Below are 21,549 nucleotides of genomic sequence, written 5' to 3' on the forward strand. Positions count from 1 at the left end.
CGGCGCCCCCGGCATTTCCGGGCGCACACAGGTGCGCTTGCCGGCCCTGCTCCGGGCCGGAACCGGGGCGGGCTGCCCTCGGGCAAAGAGACAGGAGGGCGCTGTCCTGGAGCCTGCGGAGGCCCGGCGAGCCGGGGCGGCGGGCTTACAGAGAGACTGCGCAGAGCGGGGCTGGGCGGAACGAGGCCGCCCCAGAGCCGTGCGCTCCCCGGCAGGAAGGACGCGCCCCGGCCCCGCCCAGACCCCGCCTCGGCCCCGCCCCGCGCTCCGGCCCCGCCCCCGTGCTCACGGCCCGCTTCCCGCGCGTCCTCGGCCCCGCCCCGGCCCCGCCCCTGCCCCGCGCGCCCCGGCTCCGCCTCCCGCCCCGCCCCGCGCCCCGGACGTGCCCAGGCAGCCAGCTCTTTGCGTTGTTTTTACGGTGTGCGTTCAGCGTGCGCGACTCTTATGGTTGGCGCCTTTGGCAGCGCGGTGAGTGTCTCGGTCGCCGCGCCCGGCAAAGCTCGGGGCTCTCCCTCGGGAGACTGGGCGTCTGGACCCCGTGGGACAGTCGCAGCCCCGAGTGGGCCTGTGGGCGCCCGCCCCTCGCCGTCGGGGCTGGGGGTGCCCCATTCCCACCCAGTACCCACCCCAGATGTGCCCAGGTGTGACCCAGGTGTGCCCAGGTGTGCATAGCCTTCCCCCGGGCCTGGGGCTCGTGGACCACGTTGGGCTGCGGTGACAGTGGCCTGGCGCGGGGGTCGTGGTCGCCCCCTCACCTCCAGTTGGCTGACATCTTCGACGCTCAGCCAGGCCCAGGCCTCTGGGCTCCGCTCTCCAGACCTTCTTCCGCAGCACGCCTTCAGCAGACTCCCAATTTCTGTCTGGTTTGAGGAGGGCGGGAGGAGGAGCCAGTTCTGGGGTCCTCCTGGTTATCCTGGCTGGCGTTTGTATACATTAGGCCCTAATTGCACCCATAAACACTGAGAGTAAGCAAGTGGCGCCTGAGAGCCATTTACGCCGGCACCCGAGTCCCAGGTCGATAATAATACAGAGAGAGTTCTAAACTATACATTCCTCAGTCAGGGGGTTCGTCATTTTCTGAAATCTCAGGTGGGCTTTGCTCTCAGCGCCTCTACTCCGGAGCTGACTCTGTCCTGGCAGGCAGATTGCATGTGTTTTTGTACAGCTTTTGCTTGGCTGGGTGGACGGTCACAGGGGACGCTGCTTTGTCCAGAAAGGGATCTCCACAGCTGCTTGTTGCAGGCCATAAAGCTACCGAAAATAGTCAAGAGTTGGTTAGTTGAATATGAGCCCAAATGTCAACTTTTCCATTATCTGTTAAGTCAGGCCGTCCTTGTCATCTCCCTGTTCCCACAGGGACAATGGGATGATGGTCCTGTTATATCTGCACAGCCCCTCAGTAGACACAACACCGGGGGAGGAGAGGGTAAAGAAGAGCAAGTTTTACACATTGTGGGGGTCAGACGATTTCAAGGAAACAATGTCAGAAGCACCCCCTCCGTGATAGCTAATATTGTATTAATTCAGAAGGCATTATCAGGGTAGTTACCACTATTAGGAAATTTGTCTGGGCCTATGAAGGAGTTAAGGAGCCCTGGTGGTGCAGTGGTAAAGTGCTCAGCTGCTAACCCGAAGCTCGGTGGTTCCAACCCACCAGCTGCTCCTCGGGAGAAAGATGTGGCAGCCTTTTGTAAAGATTACAGCCTTGGAAACACGGTGCGGCAGTTCCACTCTGCCCTGTAGGGTCTCTAAGAGTTGGAATCGACTTGACAGCAACGAGTTTAGTTCACACCTGGTCAGCTTCCACTAGGCTCTAGAGGCTGCAAGAAGCCAAGGAAACTTGGCCTTGTTCTGTCAGGTGTTTCATTTCTTCTTGGGGTCTTTGTCTGGACTTAGACTTTGAATCTTTGAATGGTAGAGTGGAATCTGTTATTGTCTGGGGATTGGAGGAGCCAGGCTTCAGTACAGAAATTTACTAAGGTACAATAAAAACCCAAACCAAACCCCTCACAGTCCAGTCGATTCCCACTCATAGGTACAGTAAAAAAAAAAAAAAACCAAACCCATTGCCGTTGAGTCGATTCCGACTCATAGCGACCATATAGGACAGAGTAGAACTGCCCAATAGAGTTTCCAAGGAGTGCCTGGTGGATTTGAACTGCCAACCTCTTGGTTAGCAGCCATAGCACTTAACCACTGTGCCACCAGGGTTTCCATAGGTACAACAGCACCCTACAATAGTTACATTGGATTACGATAGCTATGGTTAACTAACATTATTAAATGCAGCCTTCAAAAGGCATCACTGTTAGAGAGCCAAAAAAAAAAAAAAAACCTAAAACCCAGGGCCATCGAGTCAATTCCGACTCATAGGGACCCTATAGGACAGAATAGAGCTGCCCCGTAGAGTTTCCAAGAAGCGCCTGGTGGATTTGAACTGCTGACCCTTTGGTGAGCAGCCGTAGCACTTAACCACTATACCACCAGTTTTCTCACTGTTAGAAAGCAAGGTTTAAAGGAACAAAGCCCCAGGCACACACTGTCTTACTCTTGTTCAAACTGCGGAGATTCGCAAACCTCTCTTTTCCTCTGAGAGACAGGGTGTGGCTCTTCTTTTTGGTCTTGCTTTGATATGTGTTGGGCCTCACCTGGGCCTTCCACTCAGACCCTTGCTCCCTGCGGTTGGCTTCCTTCTCAGGTGCCCCCATCACCACCCAGCCTATCCCCCACGTGGGGAGGGGAGGGATGGGAAGGAAGGTTTGAGGAAGAATGGGTTCCCGGTGCTGCCTCGGGCCCCTCCTCCATTCCTGTTCTCTAGAAACCAAAACTATTTCTTCTAAATATGTGTTTTTGTTTAAGATCAAACATAAAAAATTGTTATTTTTTTATTTTGCCCAGGACAAACATTTAGTAGCCAGTGACTCAAACCACCAAGACATTTCTCTCTAACCTTCCCTTTGTGGGTGTCAGCTCTCCTTCTAGTTTACGGTACATTCTCAGCAACAGAAAAGAGTGGAAGCAAAACAGTGTTGTCTGAGTTGTCTTCCTCTGGTTGTCTGTTAACATTACTCTTGGGTTGTTTTCTCACTTCAGTTCTGACCCCACGTAACTCCCTTGTCCACCTCAGAGTTGTGTACTTCCTGAGGCCTTAGACTTCCTGCTGGGTCTCTGGTCACTGCAGGCTTATCTGGTGAGAGGCCCAGGGTCTGAAAGTCCCCTGAGCTGCTTGGGCTTCTGCCCATGGCCTCACTGGCGCTGTTTTCTGGGATGGGGAGCTTTCGATACAGCTGCTCACTGAAATAGCTTGGTCCTTAACCAGAATATTATTACAAAGGATAACATTTAAACAAAGGCTGATGTGTTAAGATCAGAGACTTAGAAATCATGGCATCACAGTGGGGAGACTCAGTGTGATTGGAGGGCGGTGCCACACTTGGCCTGTGTGTTTATGCTACTGATAAATGAATTAGCCTGCTGGTCCGTTCTCAGTGGAAGCTTAGCGTGTGTGGTTTCCTGAGGCAAGTTGAGCTGTGCATGAGGTGGGTTTTCCCACTCTGTAAGCACTGCAGCCCTGGCTTAGGCACAGGTGGTTGAATGTTTGAGACCCAGTGGTGTGGACTACACAGCATTTTGTGGCATGTCTCCTGGTCAGTGGAGCAAGTCTAGTTTTCTTTTGACTTAAAAAAGTGAACAGTAATAGAGAGCTAACATTGGAGGGCTATGAGGTTTGGGGAAACCATGTATTGGCCTTGTGTGAAGAGAACGACTCCTTGAAACTATTAAAATGAGTTGTCTAAGAAGAGGAAGAGGCCCGTGGGTGGTGCACACGGTGGGGGTTTGAACCTACCCAGTGGCACCACGGAAGAGAGGCCTGGCCATCTGCTTCCGTAAAGATTACAGCCAAGAAAACCCCATGGAGCAGTTCTTTTCCCTAACACATGGGGTTACCATGAGTCAGAATCAACTCAAAGGCAACGAGTTTGGGTTTTCTGGTTTAATAAGAGGAATAAATAATTTCTGTAACCTTTGAAGGAATCCGTGTCTCCGTCCTATGTGGGCTACGTGCAAACGGGTCACAAACCGTGCCTCGCCGAAGTGCTTGGGATCCTGGGAAGTTGAGCCCTCTGTGGCAGTCACCCTCCCATGGTCTGCTCCAGCCAAATAGCTAAATGAATAGGCTGCCCCAGGGGCTACTGACACACGGGTGACACCCTTGGCCACATGTTGAATGCTGAAACTTGTTTTTAACACCACAAGTTGTTTTCAACTAGATTGGTGGCTTAGCAGTGGAGTGAGGGTCTCCAGGGAGGCCTCACGCCCTCCTTACCCACAACTGCAGAAAACTCATTTGGCCTGTGGTGCAGCTGCTGTAAAACCAGCTCAGATTCTACAAAAACATTTCCTTATGGTTGTTAAATTTGTCCTTGTGTGTATGTGCAAGTATGTAATGAGAGGAATTGTGAGCGAGCCATAAAGGCCTCATATGTTCACTCTCCTACTCCTAAAATTTCCTTGTTAGAATAATTTCCTACCAGGAACACTTGTGAAGTCAGCAGTGTCTCCAGACCAGGCTTGATTGCCCGTTCCCTGAAGTCCAGGGGTGAAGCTGAATGCGTCGTCCACCAATGACTCAACTCGTAAAAGCAAGCACTTGTTAAATCTATTTGTTTTTATTATAGACATCGATCTGCCAGTTGCAATAATGCATTTATGGACATTTTTCTGCAAGCACAGCTCTGGTGGCAGTTTTTACTGGCAAATTGAGTCATACGGACAGTGGTTTTGAAAACTCCTCCCCTGTTGACAGGTTGGATGATTCCGGCGCTGGTTGTTCAGAAGATACCTAGTAGGACAAAAAGGGACAAATCTCAGGGCAAAATACGGGCAGGGCATTAAAATATTGAAATTTAATGAGTAAGTAGGAGCTATTTCTCATTTGTTTTTAACTTTTAGCGTCATTTTACTACCCAATCAAAAGACCTAAACGTGGGACCAAGGATGCTGCCTTCTGATTTCAGCTCTCCTGCCAGTGTTTTCAGTCCCTGGGTGGTGGAAATGGGTAACACGCTCAGCTGCTAACCAAAAGGCTGGTGGTTTGAGTCCACCCAGAGGTGCCTTGGACAAAAGGCCTGGTGATCTACTTCAGAAAAATCACAACTTTGACAACCTAGGGAGCATAGTATAGTTCTGCTGTGACACACATGGGGTCACCATGGGTTGGAGTTGGCTCCATGGCAACTGCTTTTTTTTTTAGGGAAGTCCTTAGGATCAGCTGAGAGGTGGTGCTCCCCAGCTGAGACAAGTGGTGTCGCAGTGGGCGTTGTTCTCAGTGCCCCTCTGTCGGGGTCTCTGTGTGGTTTTGTAACTCCTTAGAGACTTGCGAGTCTCTTGGAAATGCAAACCTAATGTGTTATCATAGCCTGATAGTTTTCGCTTCTGTGGTTTTGAGAAAAGATGCAGATATTACCAAAACTTTGTCACTGGTTTTGCAAAGAGCCATTTAGCACGGACAGCTGTATTCTATTTCGCATGTATTTCCTTTTGAGTTGCTTGTATTGCTTTTCTTCCTGGATAGAAGCCTTTTCATGGTCTCCAGTGAGGGTTAACTTTCAAACACACAACTGACTGTGTTTTTGTGGAGCGGAGTTGAGTTTTTATTTTGTAGGTGCCAGAGTTGTGTGGGGGAGGAGCTGTGGGGGTGGTCCTGGCTAGGTCACCTGCTTGTTAGGTGACTTTGGGCAGGTGTTAGAGCCCTGAGCCCCACCTCCTTGTCTACTGGATGGGGAGGGCTGCACTTACTCTGTCTACCTGGATATGTGTAAGTGTGTGAAATCGTAAGTGTGATTATTTTGGACACTGTTATTGTTGTTAGCTGCCATCAAGGTGGCCCCGACTCACAGCAGCCCCAGCACAACGGAACGAAACACTGCCCCGTCCTGTACCGTCCCCATGGTTGGTCCTGGGTTGGACCGTTGTGCTCCACAGGGTTTTCATTAGCTGATTTTTGAAAGTAGGTCTCCAGGCCTTTCTTCCTAGTCTGTCTTAATCAGGAAACTCTGCTGAAACCTGTTCAGTGTCATTGCAGCAGGCAAGGCTCCACTGACAGATGGGTGCTGGCTGTGCGTGAGGTGTATTGGCTGGGAATCGAACCCGGATTTCCCATGTGGAAGGTGAGAATTCTACTGCTGAGCCACCGCTGCCCTACTATGTGGAGAGAAACCAGTATTCGGAACTGCAGCCTCAGAGAAAGAGAAAAGTGGAAAGAGGGAAGGAACTATCCAGAATCCTTGTTGTCCTCTAGTGCGATCAGAGTCTGGTTTTAGGCATTACACAGAAGTGAAGGCAGAATAGTATGGCGGTTAAGAGACAGACGGCTTCCATGTAGACTTGATTCCACCAGTTACTGCCCGTGCCCTTCAGTAGTTAGTTAACCTTTCTTAGCCTTGATTTCTCCAAAAACCGGGAAACCATATACCCAGCCCGAAGTCTGTTGTGAGACAACACCGGCATGGCCAGTGCTGAATTACTGCGACAGTTGACTTCTGCTAGCTCAGGGTCACAAAGCCCTTCTTGGTGCAGACAGGAATGAGATGGGAGTCCCTGCTGTGGTGTTCCGCTCCCAACATGTCTGACACCAGCCGATCACAGACCTCCATTGGGTCTGGAGCGTGGTGTGGCTTCATGCTGGCTTGTGAGATTGCCCAAATCCCCTGTGTCCATGAGGGTGCTGGGTGCCCTGCTGCCTGGATCTCATTTTTCACAGTGGATGTTCCTGGGAGCTGCTGAAGTGCCTGGCCTCAGGGTGGGTCCTGCTCAGGGGGCAGTGTTCTCTAAGTTCAGACATGACATGCCTCTGGGAGCCACATGACATGTTTGCCTCGCGCGGTCCCGTGGCCACTTGTCAGTCTCCAACAGCCCAGAGCCACTGTCTCCAGGAGCTTTGACGTTAATAGTCTGCTAGATGAAAGAACTCCCTGAAGGACCAGAAATGGAATGTGACACCGTGCAGTGGCCAGGAACCAGCAACGATGCCGTCGCATGAGAGAATTTCTCATGTGTGACTGCTCCTACCACAGACACCGGGGAAACACGGTCCGCGAGGTGGGGCTTATCAGAGATAGAAAATCTACAACAATTTGTGTGTGTGTGGAAATGGTCCTTGTTTCTGGGTGTCTCTTTATCCTCATATAGGTCCATCCTGGTGGAGTTACTGAAGTTGTGGAAGATTCCTGCCAGCATGATGACATTGAGAATCATGGTGTTCGTGAGAACCACGGTGTTCGTGGAGGGCTTGTCGTGCGTCAGGCTCTGTGATTGTTCTTTACATAGAGCTCCTTTCCCAGTCCTCACGGTCACCCCATGAGAAATATGCTGTAGCATCTTTGTTTTGCATACGAGGAACCTGGAACCCATGGAGTACTTGCCCAGGGCACGCAGGGAGAGGCGACAGAGTTTTGTCTTCAACCAGGTTTATCTAATCACCCATTGCAGGCTTTCAACCTCTTTGCCGTGGTGCCTGTACAAAGGTGAAGCTGAGAAGCTGCTTGAAATCCTTTTGGGAGAAAGATGGAGCATAAATATGTACCTTTATGTTCGTTTTTACTGTCTGTCTGTAAGTGTGTCATACTGTGGTGGTTTATGAGATGCTGGAAGCTGTGTCATCGGTAATTCAAATACCGGAAGCGTCATTCTTGGGGGACAGGTTACAGCAAAGCTCCCAGACTGAGATGACTAGGAAGGAAGACCTGGCGATCTGCTTCCAAACATTATCTAATGAGAACCTGTGGTGCACAACAGAGCGCTGTCTGACTTACGTGCTTCGGGCATGTCGTCAGGAGGGGTCTGTCGCTGGAGGGGGACATCACGTTTGGGGAAGAAGGGCCAGTGAGGGTGAGGGAGGCCCTCGGTGAGATGGGCTGGTGCAGCAGCTGCAATGATGGACTTGACCATGGCGGTGATTGTGAGGATGATGCAGGACCAGGCAACGTTTCCTTCTGTAGTACAAAGGGTCACCGTGAGTCAGAGTCAGCTTGAGGGCAGCTGTCCATCTCTCTGTCTGCCTTAGCTCAAGTTATCTGAGCACCAATTGTGACTAAGTGACCTTGGCATTGTGAGAAGGACAAGCCATCCAGCTCAGGTAACATAGCAGAGGGCCAAATGTAGTGAGTATGACGTGGGAGCAGGACCCTGTGCCAGAGGGGGAGGAGGCGGGTGTCCTCACACACCCAGCAACAGAGGGATGTGGGGAGCTCCAGGGCCAGGACCCACCCGAGTCCCAGCGTGGCTTATAAGGTGAGCAGGCCATTCCAGGCAGAGCAGTGGGAGCCTGGACTCTGGCCCTGTCTGTAGTTTAGGGTGAGTTGTGTGTGGGGCCAGAAAAGAAGGCTGGAAAAGTTAAGACGGGGGCTGGCCCATGGAGCACCCCAAATGCCATGCTGAGAGGGGGTATTTCACTCCCTGTGAGCCGTGGAGCCTTTGCAGCTTTGCACGTGAGGATACAGAACATTGCTGCTCTGTAGATGGTGACTCGGGTGATGTGGGGTAACTGGGGGAGGAGGAAGGCAGGCAGGAGAGGGAGGGCAGGAAGGGGATGGCCCCCCGAGACATTGCGGGGTCAGTCCCTAGGGCTTCTGACTGTGTGGTGTGCAGTGCGATGGGGATGTAGTTGTGAAAGGCCTGTGGAACCATTCACCCTAGGAGATGGAGGCAGGGGCACGGTGCCTTCGCTTTCTGTCCGCGTGAGAAGCCTGGCTGGGGAGTCTGAGAGAGCACCTGGCTGTGGAAGGGTAGAGCCACGCTTTCTGCCTTGCCTGGCATTGGGGCTCTGAAGCAGGGAGACTGCCTGGTTTTAACTGCTCATCTGGGCAGAGATGTCAGCGGGCAGGAAAGGGGCTCGTTAACAGCGCTCCCCACCCCAGCCTGTCCTCCATGGGGGGCAACCTGCACTTCCTGCAAGGAGCGCTAGAATCCTTAGAATAAAACCGTCGAGCATTAGGTGTGTAGCCACATCAGAATGCAAATTAAAAATAAAGTGTGTGCTGAATTTCCTTAGATAAAGGGTGCACGGTGCCTCAGCTGGCGGGTTGGCCTCTGGGCATGTTAGAGCAGGGTGATGATGTACGGTTACCCCGTAGTGGTCGGTGGACCAGCAACTGCTTCCTGAGGACCCTCCAGGTCAGGCTCTCGCCGAGGCGTTGGCTTACAGCAGTGTGTGAGACAGGCCAGGTCTTCAAGAAGCCCCCATTACAACTGGGGAGACAGGCCTGGGCCCACTGTCAAGAAGAGAAACTGAGGTAGAAAGCCAGGCAGTGTTGGGTGGTTGAGGATGGTTGGAGAAGGCACCTCTGAGAAAGGGCTTTTGGGTGGAGACTGGAATGCTGAGGGATGGGCCTGTACGGGAAGGTATGGGAGAAGAGCATTCTGGTGGTGGTCCTGGGTGATCCTGGGGTGTTCTCGAGGTTGGTGTGCTGGAAGGACAGAAGGATGGACTGAGCTGGAATGTAGTCAGGATGAGGTTATTTCCCCACCTGACTTTGCAGGCTTTGGTAAAAGGTAAAGAAAACCGGAAAACCCGGTTATCTCTGAGTCGACTCAGACTCATGGCGACCCCATGTGTGTCAGAGTAGATCTGTGCTCCATAGGATTTTCAATGGCTGATTTTTCAGTAGATTGCCAGGCCTTTCTTCTGAGGCATCTCTGGATAGACTCAAACCACCAGCCCGTTGGTTAACAGCGAACACATTAACTGTTTGCACAACTGAGGGACTCCTTGGTAAAAGCTAGTAGTGATTAAAGCTAGACTCAGTAGGGGAAATGTAGCAGGAGGAAGCTCTGTTGTCCTCACAGTTGTCCCTTATTGAAATCCTGGCCACATTCCTGGGCACCACGTTTACTGAATGACGGGGAATCAAACAATAATGTGTGTAACACCGTTGGCTCCATACCCGATAGGAGTCGGACTCTATGCAGCTGCTCCGATTGGTAGGACTTGGCACTCAAGTGGAAGGACCCTCGACTAATAGGCTATGAAGGGACAAGGTATCTTGTATTTCCCAAAGTTCCAGAATTTAGCTAGCTCTCCTCAAAAAAGCTCTTGTGTGCTATTCTTTATTGTGCATAGAAATTTCTGCCTGCTGCCACGTGCTAGCGTCAGATCAAGCTGTTGGGTCAGATGGATGCGAGACCCTGCCGGCGCTTTTCTGATGAACGTGGTCCATGCGCTGACCTTGGCCATCCGTCTCTGGGCCAAGCCCACTCCGAGGGGCAGGTGCTCGAGAAAAGGAAGAGGCCACAGCCCCAGTAATTGAACCCTCATGGGTCTGGCTATCTTCTTGATGTTGCAAGAATGAATGAATAGGTAAAACCCGTAAAGCAAACCTATTGCCACTGAGTTGATTCCGACTCACAGCGACCTGATGGGACAGAGTAGAACTGCCTTGTAGGGCTTCCAAGGAGCAGCTGGTGGACTAGAACTCCTGACCTTTTGGTTAGCAGCTGAGCTCCTAACCACTGTACCACCAGGGCTGCAGAATGAATGTGCAGATTCTAAAATGAATTTAAACGAAAATCCAGTTGTCATTGAATCAACTACAGCTCCTGGAAATCCCAGCTGTGTTAGAGTAGAATTGTGCTCCATTGGGTTTTCTATGGCTGATTTTTTGCAAGTAGATCTCTAGGCCTTTCTTCTGAGGTGCTAACTGAAAGATTGTAGGTTCAAGTCTGAGTGGACCTCCAACCTCTTGTTTAGCAGCTGAGGGATTCTAAAATTGTTAATATTTTTAAAATCGATACTCCTCATTCTTTTGGCCGTGGTAACCACTGCAGTCTTTTTCTGCCCAGCAGGAGGACTGGCTCTCCATGAGCCTTTCAGTGACCAGCGGTGCTCTGGATGCAGGACTTTCTGTGCTGGCAGTGGGAAATTCTCTGTACAGCAGGAAGACTGGTCACCCTCTGCTTCAGCCCCGTAACCTCCATCTTCCATCAGGGCCGATTGTACTTGGCTTGGTTTTATCTCCTACCCAAGTTGTCTGACATATCTTGATGCTGGACCTCCATGTGGTAAGCTCTTTGAGGCCTGGCATGTGGCCCCTACTGGATGAAGGGAGACCCAGTGTCTTAGTCATCTAGTGCTGCTATAACAGAAATACCACAAGTGGATGGCTTTAACGAAGAGAAATTTATTTTCTCACAGTCCAGTAGTCTAGAAGTCTGAATTTAGGGCATCAGCTCCAGGGGAAGGCTTTCTCTCTCTGTCCACTCTGGAGGAGGGTCCTTGTGATGTATCAGTCTTCCGTTGGTTTGGGAGCATTGAGATGCGCAGGAACCTCAGGTCCAAAGGACGCGCTCTGCTCCTGGAACTGCTCTTGGTGGTATGAAGTCCCCAACTCTCTGCTTGCTTCCCTTTCCTTTCATCTCTTGAGACACAAAAGGTGGTACAGGCCACACCCCAGGGAAACTCCCTTTACATTGGATCAGGGTTGTGCCCTGAGTAAGGGTGTTACATCCCACCCAAATCATTTTTAACCACAGGCAAAGATCATGATTTATAACACATAGGAAAATCACAAAATGCAGGACAGCCACACATGGCCTAACCAAATTGACACATATTTTGGGGGGACACAATTCAATCCATTATATCCAGGAAAGCCCACTGAGCAGCAGTGGGGTACCGAGGAGCACATTTCACAGGCATCGAGCTCAATAGGGGTTTGTGTATGAAGTTGGAATTTGAGGATGAGGATAGCTTTGTAACTCAGGTGTTGAAAAGTCATAGCACTGTTTTAAGGTTCGGTTCTTAGCACCCCAAAAGGCGTGGTGTTGTATAAGTCAAGAGTGAAAGAAAATGGAGAACAAACAGAAACCTAAATCTTATTACCACGGACCCTTTTGGTTGCAGGAATGAGATACGGCAGGCAAGGCCAGAGACACCCACAGGGCAGGTGGACGTCATCTTGGCACTTGATGGACATGTTCTCATAAGCTATGGAGGCAGCCAGGCCCCCTGATGGGGACAAGAGAGGGAGGGAGGAGAGAATGGGTCAAGGGCTGGCTGCCTGGTCCTTCAACACCTGGGAGGGATGGGGAAATGCTGGTGAGGATGGGTTGGTGGGTGAGTTGGTGGGTTGGTGGGTGAGTTGACGGGCTGGTTGGTGGGTTGGTGGATGAGTCCGTGGGTGAGTTGGTGGGCTGGTGGGTGAGTTGGTGGGTTGGTAGGTGAGTTGGTGGGTGGGTTGGTGGACTGGTTGTTTTCTGGAGATCAGTCAGTGCAGCCTCTAATACTGCCTAGATCAAGGAACAGCTTGTGGCCCTTCTGTGGGACACCAGCTAGAATTCTAAGAGCCAGGCAGTTTGCTACTTTTTGTGCTACAGTGTCGCTGTTTTTGGAGATCTCTGTTGAGTTGGGGATCTAAAAAGGCATTCTCTCTGGAAGGCTGCTGGCCCACACCTGCACCAAATTGGCTAGCATGATCAACAGTCAGCGTCCAAGGAAGTAGTAGTCAGGAACATATTACATTGGGCAAATCTGCCGCAAAAGACCTCTTTAAAATCTTAAAAAAGCAAAGATGTTTCTTCGATGACTGAGTTGCACCTGGCCCAAGACATGGTCTTTTCAGTCTCCTCTCATGCATAGTGAAAAAGAAAGACAGAAGACTTGATGCATTCGAACTGTAGTATTGGTGAAGAATATCGACTATACCAAGGACGAACAAATCAGTCTTAGAAGGCGTACAACCAGAATGCTGCTTAGAAGCGAGGATGGCAAAACTTTGACTTGCTTACTTTGCTTACACATCATCAGGAGAGATGTGTAAAGGACACCATGTTTCACAAAGTAGAGACGAAGAAAATGAGGACACACTCCGTGAGATGGGTTGACACAGTAGCCGCAACAATGGACCCAAACTTACCGATGATGGTGAAGATGGCAAAGGACCAGATGACGTTTCATTCTGTTGTACTTAAGGTCCCCGTGAGTCGGAGCTGCCTTGACTACATACAGTGGGGGAAGGAAGACAGGTGGGAAGTGGTTACGTTGCCTTCTGCCCAAGACACCAGTTCCTACCATGGGTTATGGACCTGCAGCTCCCCGGAGGTTTTTAGGATTGTTGCAGAGAAAACTTGACTTGTGAGCTTTCACCAAGTGGATCTTACCGAGCCCTGGCCCTGGCCCTGGCCCTCGGTGGCCCTTGCAGAGCAGGCTAGTATCCTGTCTCTAGAATCCTGCTGGGGCAGCCACATTGCAACGGGAGGAACATGCGAGGTCCCTGCTGGTGAAGCCAGAGTCTGCCGCCAGACAATGCGTCATGTTTTACATCGAGCTAAATATTTAAAGTGTGTGCTCTTTTATTTATGTATTTATCAGCACAGCTCGGTTCGTTGTTTAATTCCACAGTGAGAGTCTCTAAGAGTATGATTAACCTTGAGGGTCATCTTATAATGTAATTATTAATGATTGATTCTGTTTATCCTTGAAATCAATAGAAGAGGTATAATGGCTCGGCCCATAGCTGGGCTCCATTTCTGGCATTCTGTGAACTTGACTCTGTGACAGCGGTTGTATTGGGTTGTTACCCAGAACCTGTTTGACAAACCTGAAGTGTATGATTAGTTTGATATAATTATTGTGATCTGAGTGTTCCTTACATGACTTATGTTAATATGGCAAATGGTGTTAACATCTCCTGCCGCTATCCTGCCGCTAATGGTGAGGGTGGGGACGTATAGTCATTGATCTTCCTGGGAGTGCTGCAATGTAAAAACAGTTCAGGCTCTTTGAAGTATATTTTACAAGTATGCATTGGGCCTTTGGGGGGTTGTATTGAAAAACCCAATTGTACAGTTACCATGGGAACCCAATTAGAATAGATTGCTTGATTTTTTTCAATCTTTATCTTGACCAAAAATCTAATGTATTTTAAATGTTTTCATATGAAATTGTATTCGTATACTGACTTGCCGTGACAAAGGGCCCCCTTCCCCTCAAATCCAAGCTGTAGTGGTGTATTGGTCTGCAGTGGAGCTTAATGAGGAAGTCTCCTAGGGAAATTTAATCAGATATTTGCAGAGAAGTTTGTATAGGTGGAGGTGGTGGAGGGGATTGTTGTCGGCAGATGCCATTGAGTGGATTCTCAGTCATGGTGACCTCATGTACAACAGAACAAAACACTGAGTGGTCCTGTGCCATCCTCAAAATCATTTTTATGTTTGAGCCCACTATTGCAGCCACTGTGTCAGTTTATCTCTCTGAGGGTCTTCTTTTTTGCTGACCCTCTACTTTACCAAGTGTGATGTTCTTCTCCAGGGACTGATCCCTTCTGATAATATGTCCAAAGTATGTGAGATGAGGTCTCACTATCCTTGCTTCTATGGAGCATTCTAGCTGTACTTCTTCCAAGACAGATTTGTTCATTCTTGCAGTCCATGGTATATTCAGTAATCTTTGCAAACACTGTAATTCAAATGTGTCAGTTATTCTTTGGTGATGAAAACCATTGAGAAAATATTGGGAAATGAATATCTTCCTATAATGGTAGACAGGGACCCTCATGTTTGTTTGGTCAAGCTCTGGACACCAGTTGGAGAACATGGATGTGCTCTTCTGTTCTTTCTCAAGTTTACAATTGGGGGAGGGGGATTAGGTCACTAAAAGGACCCCAAACTCTGAGGAGTAAGGATAACAGGTGGAGTGGGGGCCAGGACTCAGGGCTCTCTCCACCATGTCAGCGGCTCCCAGGTGGTTTGGCTTCAGAGCCTTTTGCACTCAAAGCATATTGGGCATCCCAAAGAGCTTATGTTAGCTATCAATATTTACCATATTAGAAGTCAACACTAAGGAATTTGAAGATACTTATTAATTCATTTTAACAACAATAAATTATATTTTAGGATATTTTTATGAAAAGTAACTATTTTCCACAAAAAACCAGTTAGTGAGATGAGTGATATTGATGTATACTTTTCAAGTCTTGTTTTATTTTCTAAAAAAAAAAAAATTGTGGTTAAATATACTTAATGAAAGCTGCCATTTTAAGCCTTCTTAAGTTTACAATTCAGTGACATTACTTGCATTCACCATATTGCGTGGCTTTCACCACTATCCCAACCGCAGACAGAAACTCAGTACCCCTTTCTTCTTAACCTCAGCCCCTGGTAACCACTGATAAACTTTTGTCTCTGCATTTGCCTATACTTGATGCTTCATATAAGTGAGATCATACAATGTTTGTCCTTTTGTGTCTGACTTCTTTCACTCAGCATCATGTTTTCAATGTCCATCCATGTGACGGCATGTTTAAGAACTTTGTTTTGCTTTATGGCTGAATAACATTCTATTGTATGGATATACCACATTTTGTTTATCCATTCATCAGTTGGCACTTGGGTTATTTCCACCTTTTTGTTACTGTAAATATGCTACAGAATTGGCCAACGTTCAACCATTTCAGGAAGTAACATATGATCAGGAACTGATGGTACCGAAGGAAGAAGTCCAAACTGCACTGAAGGCATTGATGAAAAACAAAGCTCTGAGAATTGACAAAATACCAATTAAGATGTTTCAACAAACCGGTGCAGCACTGGAAGTGCTCACTCATCTATGCCAAGAAATTTGGGAGACAGCTACCTAGCCAACCGACTGGAAGAGATGCATATTTGTGCCTATTCCCAAGAAAGGTAATCCAACCAAATGCAGAAATTATCGAACGATGTCCTTAATCTCACACACAAACAAAATTTTACTGAAGATCATTCAAAAGCGGCTGTAGCAGTGTATCAACAGGGAACTTCCTGAAGTTCAAGCCAGATTTAGAAGAGGACATGGAACCAGGGATATCATTGCTGATGTCAGATGGAGCCTGACTGAAAGCAGAGAATACCAAAAAGATGCTTACCTGTGTTTTATTGACTATGCTAATGCATTCAACTGTGTGGATCATAACAAATTACGGATAACATTGTGAAGAATGGGAATTCCAGAACAGTTAATTGTGCTCATGAGGAACCTGTACATAGATCAGGAGGCAGTTGTTCGGACAGAACAAGGAGATAATGCATGGCTTAAAGTCAGGAAAGGTGTGCATCAGGGTTGTATCCTTTCACTGTACCTATTCAGTATGTATGCCAAGCAAATAATCCGAGAAGCTATACTATATGAAGAACGGGGCATCAGGATTGGAGGAGGACTTATTTACAACCTGTGTTACACAGTGACACAGACTTGCTTACTGAAAGTGATTAGGATTTGAAGCACTTACTGATGAAGAGCAAAGACCACAGCCCTCAGTATGGATTAGTAAAGAAGACAAAAAACCTCACAACTGGACCAATGAGCAACATCATGATAAACAGAGAAAAGATTGAGGTCAAGGATTTCATTTTACTTGGATCCACAATCAGCACTCATGGAAGCAGCAGTCAAAAAATCAAAAGATGCATTGCATTGGCTAAATCTGCTGCAAAGGACCTCTTTAAATTGTTAAAAAGCAAAGATGTCACCTTGAAGACTAAGGTGCGCCTGACCCAAGCCGTGGTGTTTTCAGTTGCCTCGTATGCGTACGAAAGCTGGACAATGAATAAGGAAGACTGAAGAACTGACGCCTTTGAATCGTGGTGTTGGTGAAGAATATTGAATATACCATGGACTGCCTGAAGAATGAACAAATCTGTCGTGGAAGAAGTACAACCAGAATGCTCCTTAGAAGCAAGGATGGCGAGACTACATCTCACATACTTTGGACATGTTGTCAGGAAGGATCAGTCCCTGGAGAAGGACATTATGCTTGGTAAGGTAGAGGGTCATCGAAAAAGAGGAAGACCCTCTACAAGATGGATTGACACAGTGGCTGCAACAGTGGGCTCAAGCATAACTATGATTGTAAGGATGGTGCAGGACCAGGCAGCATTTCGTTCTGTTGTGCATGGGGTCACTATGAGTCGGAACTAACTCGATGGCACCTAACAACAAGAACAAACATGCTACGATGAACACTGTTGTACAAGTATCACTTTGAGTCCGTACTTTCAAGTTTTTGGGGTATATACCTAGGAGTGCAGTTGTTGAATCATATGGTAATTATATATTTAACTTTTTGAGGAATCTCCAAACTGTTTTCCACAGTAGCTGTACCATTTTACATTCCCACCATGAAGGTTCCCATTTCTCCATATTCTAACCAAAACTTGTTATTTTCTGGTAATAAGCATTCCAGTGGGTATCTGGAAGTGGTATCTCATTATGGTAATGTTTGCCTTTCCCTAATCATTAATGACATTGAGTATCTTTTTGTGTGTTTATTGGCCATTTGTTTATCTTCTTCGAAGAATGTCTGTTTAAGTCCTTTGCACATTTTTTTTAAATTGAGTTGTTAGTCTTTTCTTCTTGTTGAGTTGTCAGAGTTCTTTATATATTCTGGGTATTAAATCTATATCAGATATATGGTTCTTAAGTATTTTTTCTCATTCTGTAGGTTGTCTCCTCACTTTCTTAATAAAATCCTTTGATGCACAAAGGTGTTAAATTTTGATGAAGTCCAGTTTATCATATGTATTTTTTTCTTTTGTTGTTAGTGCTTTTGGTGTCATATCTATGAATCTTGTCAAAATAAGATCTTGAATCTTTACTCCTGTGTTTTGTTTTAAGAGTTTTATGGTTCTCATTCTTATATTTATGACATTGACCCATTTAAAGTTAATTTTCATGTGTGGTGTGAGGTAGGGGTCCAACTTCATTCTTTTACATATGGAAGTCCAGTTATACCAGGTCCATTTGTTGAAGAGACTATTCTTTCCCCGTTGAATGTACTCGGCACCCTTATTGAAAATCATTTGGCCATAGATGTATGGGTTTATTTTTGAACTCTCAGTTCTATTCCATTGGTCTGTATGTCTGTTCTTACAATAGTATCATACTGTTTTGATTACGATAGCATTTAATAGTAAGTTTTGAGAGTAGGAAGTGTGTGTCCTCCTACTTTGTTCTTTTTCAAGATTGTTTTGACTTTTTGGGGCCCCTTGCAATTCTATATGAATTTGAGGATTAGCTTTTCTGTTTTTTTAAGAAGGGCTGTTGGAATTTTGAGATGGATTGCGTTGAATCAGTTGATGTAGTAGTAACACCTTGATAATATTAAGTGTTACAATCCATGAACATGGGATGTCTTTCCATTTATTTGGGTCTTCTTTAATTTCTTTCAGTAATTTTTTCAAAGTACAAATCTTTCACTTCCCTGATTAAATTTATTCCAAGGTATTTTATTTTTTAGATGCTATTGTAAATGGAATTGTTTTCTAACTTCTTTTTCAGTTTGTTCATTCCTGGTGTTTAGGAACACAACTGATTTTTGCATGTTGATTGCATCCTGTGACTTATTAGGCCTCATAGCTTTCTTGTGGATCCTTTGGATTTTCTATATATAAGATCATGTTGTCTGTAAATATGGTTTTACTTCTTTTCAAATTTGAATGCCTTTCAAATCTTTTCAGTGTCTAGATTAATAGGACACAGCTAGATCCTCGGCGTATCTGCTTTTGCATTCAGTCTGATTTGGTGTGTCTGTTGCACTGTGGAATGTGAAACCTTATCTGCACACCATTAGAATCCATTGGTGTATCTTCTTGTACTTTGAATCATTTTGTAACATCATGCATTGATTCTTTGGGAAATATTGGTTCACTGTGTTATATAGGTTTTCCAAATGTTACATGTTTCTTAATACAGTATTAAAAAAAAAAATCATGGTTGTTAATATCACGACCTTTCTCATCAGAGAAGCCTCTTAGTATCGGGAAGTTGTCAAGCTCATGGTGATGAATCTAGGATTTTCAAAGTTCTCGTCTTCACTTGAAAGCTCTCACTTTATCATTAACAACAAATGTCGGCAGTTGTTTTACTTGCAGTGACAGGCTCACTTTGTTCATTTTAGAGAAAATGTCTGCCAGATACCCAAGTCTGAATAACCATAGTTTGTTAGTCATTCATACAAGTAAAACGTTCTTCCTATGACAAAATCAATTAGTTTGTCTCACATCTCCAACAGTCACACCAGTGCTTTTCCTCAAGACAGCTATGATTCTTGGGTGTGCAGTAGAAGTGCTATTAAAAAAGAACAAGATTTAATAAAGTTGATAATTTTTACTGCTTCATCAGGACATTCTTAAATGAGCTTGGCTTTTTTTTTTTTTTTTTTTTAGTACTGTGAGTGGTTGGTGGTGAAGGATACAAGGATTATGTACTTTGGCACCATTGTGGGAAACCCTGGTGGTGTAGTGGTTAAGAGCTACAGCAGCTAACCAAGAGGTCGGCAGTTTGAATGCACCAGGTGCTTCTTGGAAACCCTACGGAACAGTTCTACTCTGTCCTTCAGGGTCACTATGAGTTGGAATCAACTCAACGGCAATGGGTTTTTTTGGTTTTGGTTCTTGTTAAGTCTTTGGTGGTTTTACTGACCGTTGCTTTTGCCTCATCTGTTTTCACCGTTAAGTGTGATGATAGCTGTAGGCTTTTGTAGATGCCCTTTTTCAGGTCGAGGAAGTTTTTCTCCTTTCTGCTGTTAATGTGGTAAATTATATGGGTTGATTTTCATATGGTAAACCAATTTTGCATGCCTGGATAATCCCCACTTGGTCTTAATGTGTTATTATTTTCATATATTGCTGGATTCAATTTGTTAATAATTTTGGGGATTTGTGTGTCTGTGTTTATGAAGGCTATTGATCTGTAGCTTTCTTTTCTTGCAGCATCTCTTTCTGGTTTTGGCATCAGTGCAATCCTGGACTCCTAAAACGAAAAGCCTTTTCTATTTCCTGGAATTGGTCGTATAGTATTGGTATTGTTTCTCTAAATGCTTAGTAAGATTTACCAGTGAAGCCATTTGGAATTTCCCTTTTAGTAAGAATATGATTTACAAATTGAATTTCTTTAATAGCTATAGGGCTACTCAAGGTCATTTATATCTTCTTAAGTGACTTCAGGAATTTATGTTTTTCAAGGAATTTGACCATTTCATCTAAGTTGTTGAGTTTTGGGCCTTTTAATGTCTGTAGGATTTTTAGTCATGCCCTTGCTTTTATTTCTGAAACTGGTTATTTGTATTTTCTCACTTTAGTTCTCAACAGTCTGACTAGAAGTTTATCCATTTTCTTTTCAAAGAGCCAGCTTTAATCATTGGCTTTCTCCTCCCCCCCCCCATTTTCTCTTTCATTGATTTCTATTCTTTATTATTTTCTTCTTTCTGCTCACTTTGGGTTTAATGTGCTTTCTGTTTGTAGTTTTATAAGATGGACTCCTAGATTATTGAGTCCTTCCTTCTTCTCTCACTTAAGTATTTTATGCTAAAAATTTCCTCTAAGTACTGCTTTGGCTGCATCCCAGATTGAGGATGTTGTCCTTTCATTTTCATTCAGGATGATGTATTTTCTAATTTCCCTTGTGATGTCTTCTTTAATGCATGGTTTATGTAGAAGTATGTCATTTTATTTCCAAATATTTGGGAATTTTCCTAGTATTTTCTGATACTGATCTGTAATTTGTGGTCAGAGGACATAGTTTTTATGATTTCAGTCCTCCCACGTTTATTGAGACTTGTTTTATGGCTCAGAATATCGTCTGTCTTGGTGGATGCTTTTATGCATTTGGAAAAAAAAAAGTGTGTTCTGTAGTTCTTGGGTGGAGTGTTTCTTTAAGTGTCAGTTAGATCAGGTTGGTTGATAGTGTTATTCAAGTCATCTATATCCTTGATTTTCTGTCTCCTTGTTGCGTAAGTTATTAGGAGAAGAGTGTTGAAATCTCCCACTATAATTGTGGATTTGTTTATTTCCCTTTTTGGTTCTACCAGTTCTTGCTTCTGCTGTTTCAAACTCTGTTGTTAGGTGCATACCCATTTAGAATTCTTGGTAAAGTAACCCCTTTACCCTTATGAAATGTTCCACTTTAACCTTGGTAATATTCCTTGTTTTAAAATTATTTTTGTTTGCTATTAATATAGCCACCTCAGTTTTCTTTTGATTAGTGTTTATGTGGCAAATGTTTTTCCATTCTTTTACTTTTAGCCAATCTTTGCCATTATATTTATAGATAGCATACAGTTGGGTGTTGTTGGTTTTTGAAAAAAAAAATCTAATATGACAATGTCTTTTTAAAAACTGGACTGTTTAGACTACGTACATTTAACGTAATTGCTATTGTTGTTAGGTGCCATTGAGCTGGTTCCGACTCATAGTGACCCTATGTACCAGAGAACGAAACACTGTCCGGTCATGCACCATGCTCACAAGTGTTCTTATGCTTGAGCCCATTGTTGCAGCCACTGTGTCAATCCATCTCTTTGAAGGTCTTCCTCTTTTCCACTGACCCTGTACTTTACTAAGTATGATGTCCTTTTCCAGGGACTGATCCCTCCTGACAACATGTCCAAAGTATGTGAGACACAGTCTTGCCATCTTTGCTTCTAAGGAGCATTCTGGTTGTACTTCCTCCAAGATAGATTTTTTCGTTCTTTTGGCAGTCCATGGTATATTCAATATTCTTCTCCAGCACCATGATTCAAA

The 21,549-nt window shown here is 45.9% G+C and overlaps 1 protein-coding gene across 4 annotated transcripts in view; it reads left to right on the plus strand.

Annotated features, from left to right (window-relative positions):
• The first annotated feature begins 360 nt into the window (after positions 1-360).
• The window catches only part of LOC126059900 (uncharacterized), a 107,327-nt gene continuing 86,138 nt past the window's right edge, over positions 361-21,549 (plus strand). For 3 of the 4 annotated variants that reach the window (XM_049855949.1, XM_049855948.1, XM_049855947.1), the window contains exon 1: positions 361-468. The gene's annotated coding sequence lies outside the window, so the exon portion shown is untranslated. Of the gene's footprint in view, positions 469-8,579; positions 11,059-21,549 lie in introns of those variants that run through there. The other variant, XM_049855950.1, reaches the window with a different exon arrangement.

Source organism: Elephas maximus, chromosome 16 (genome assembly GCF_024166365.1).
Source record: "Elephas maximus indicus isolate mEleMax1 chromosome 16, mEleMax1 primary haplotype, whole genome shotgun sequence".
Lineage (NCBI taxonomy): Eukaryota > Metazoa > Chordata > Mammalia > Proboscidea > Elephantidae > Elephas > Elephas maximus.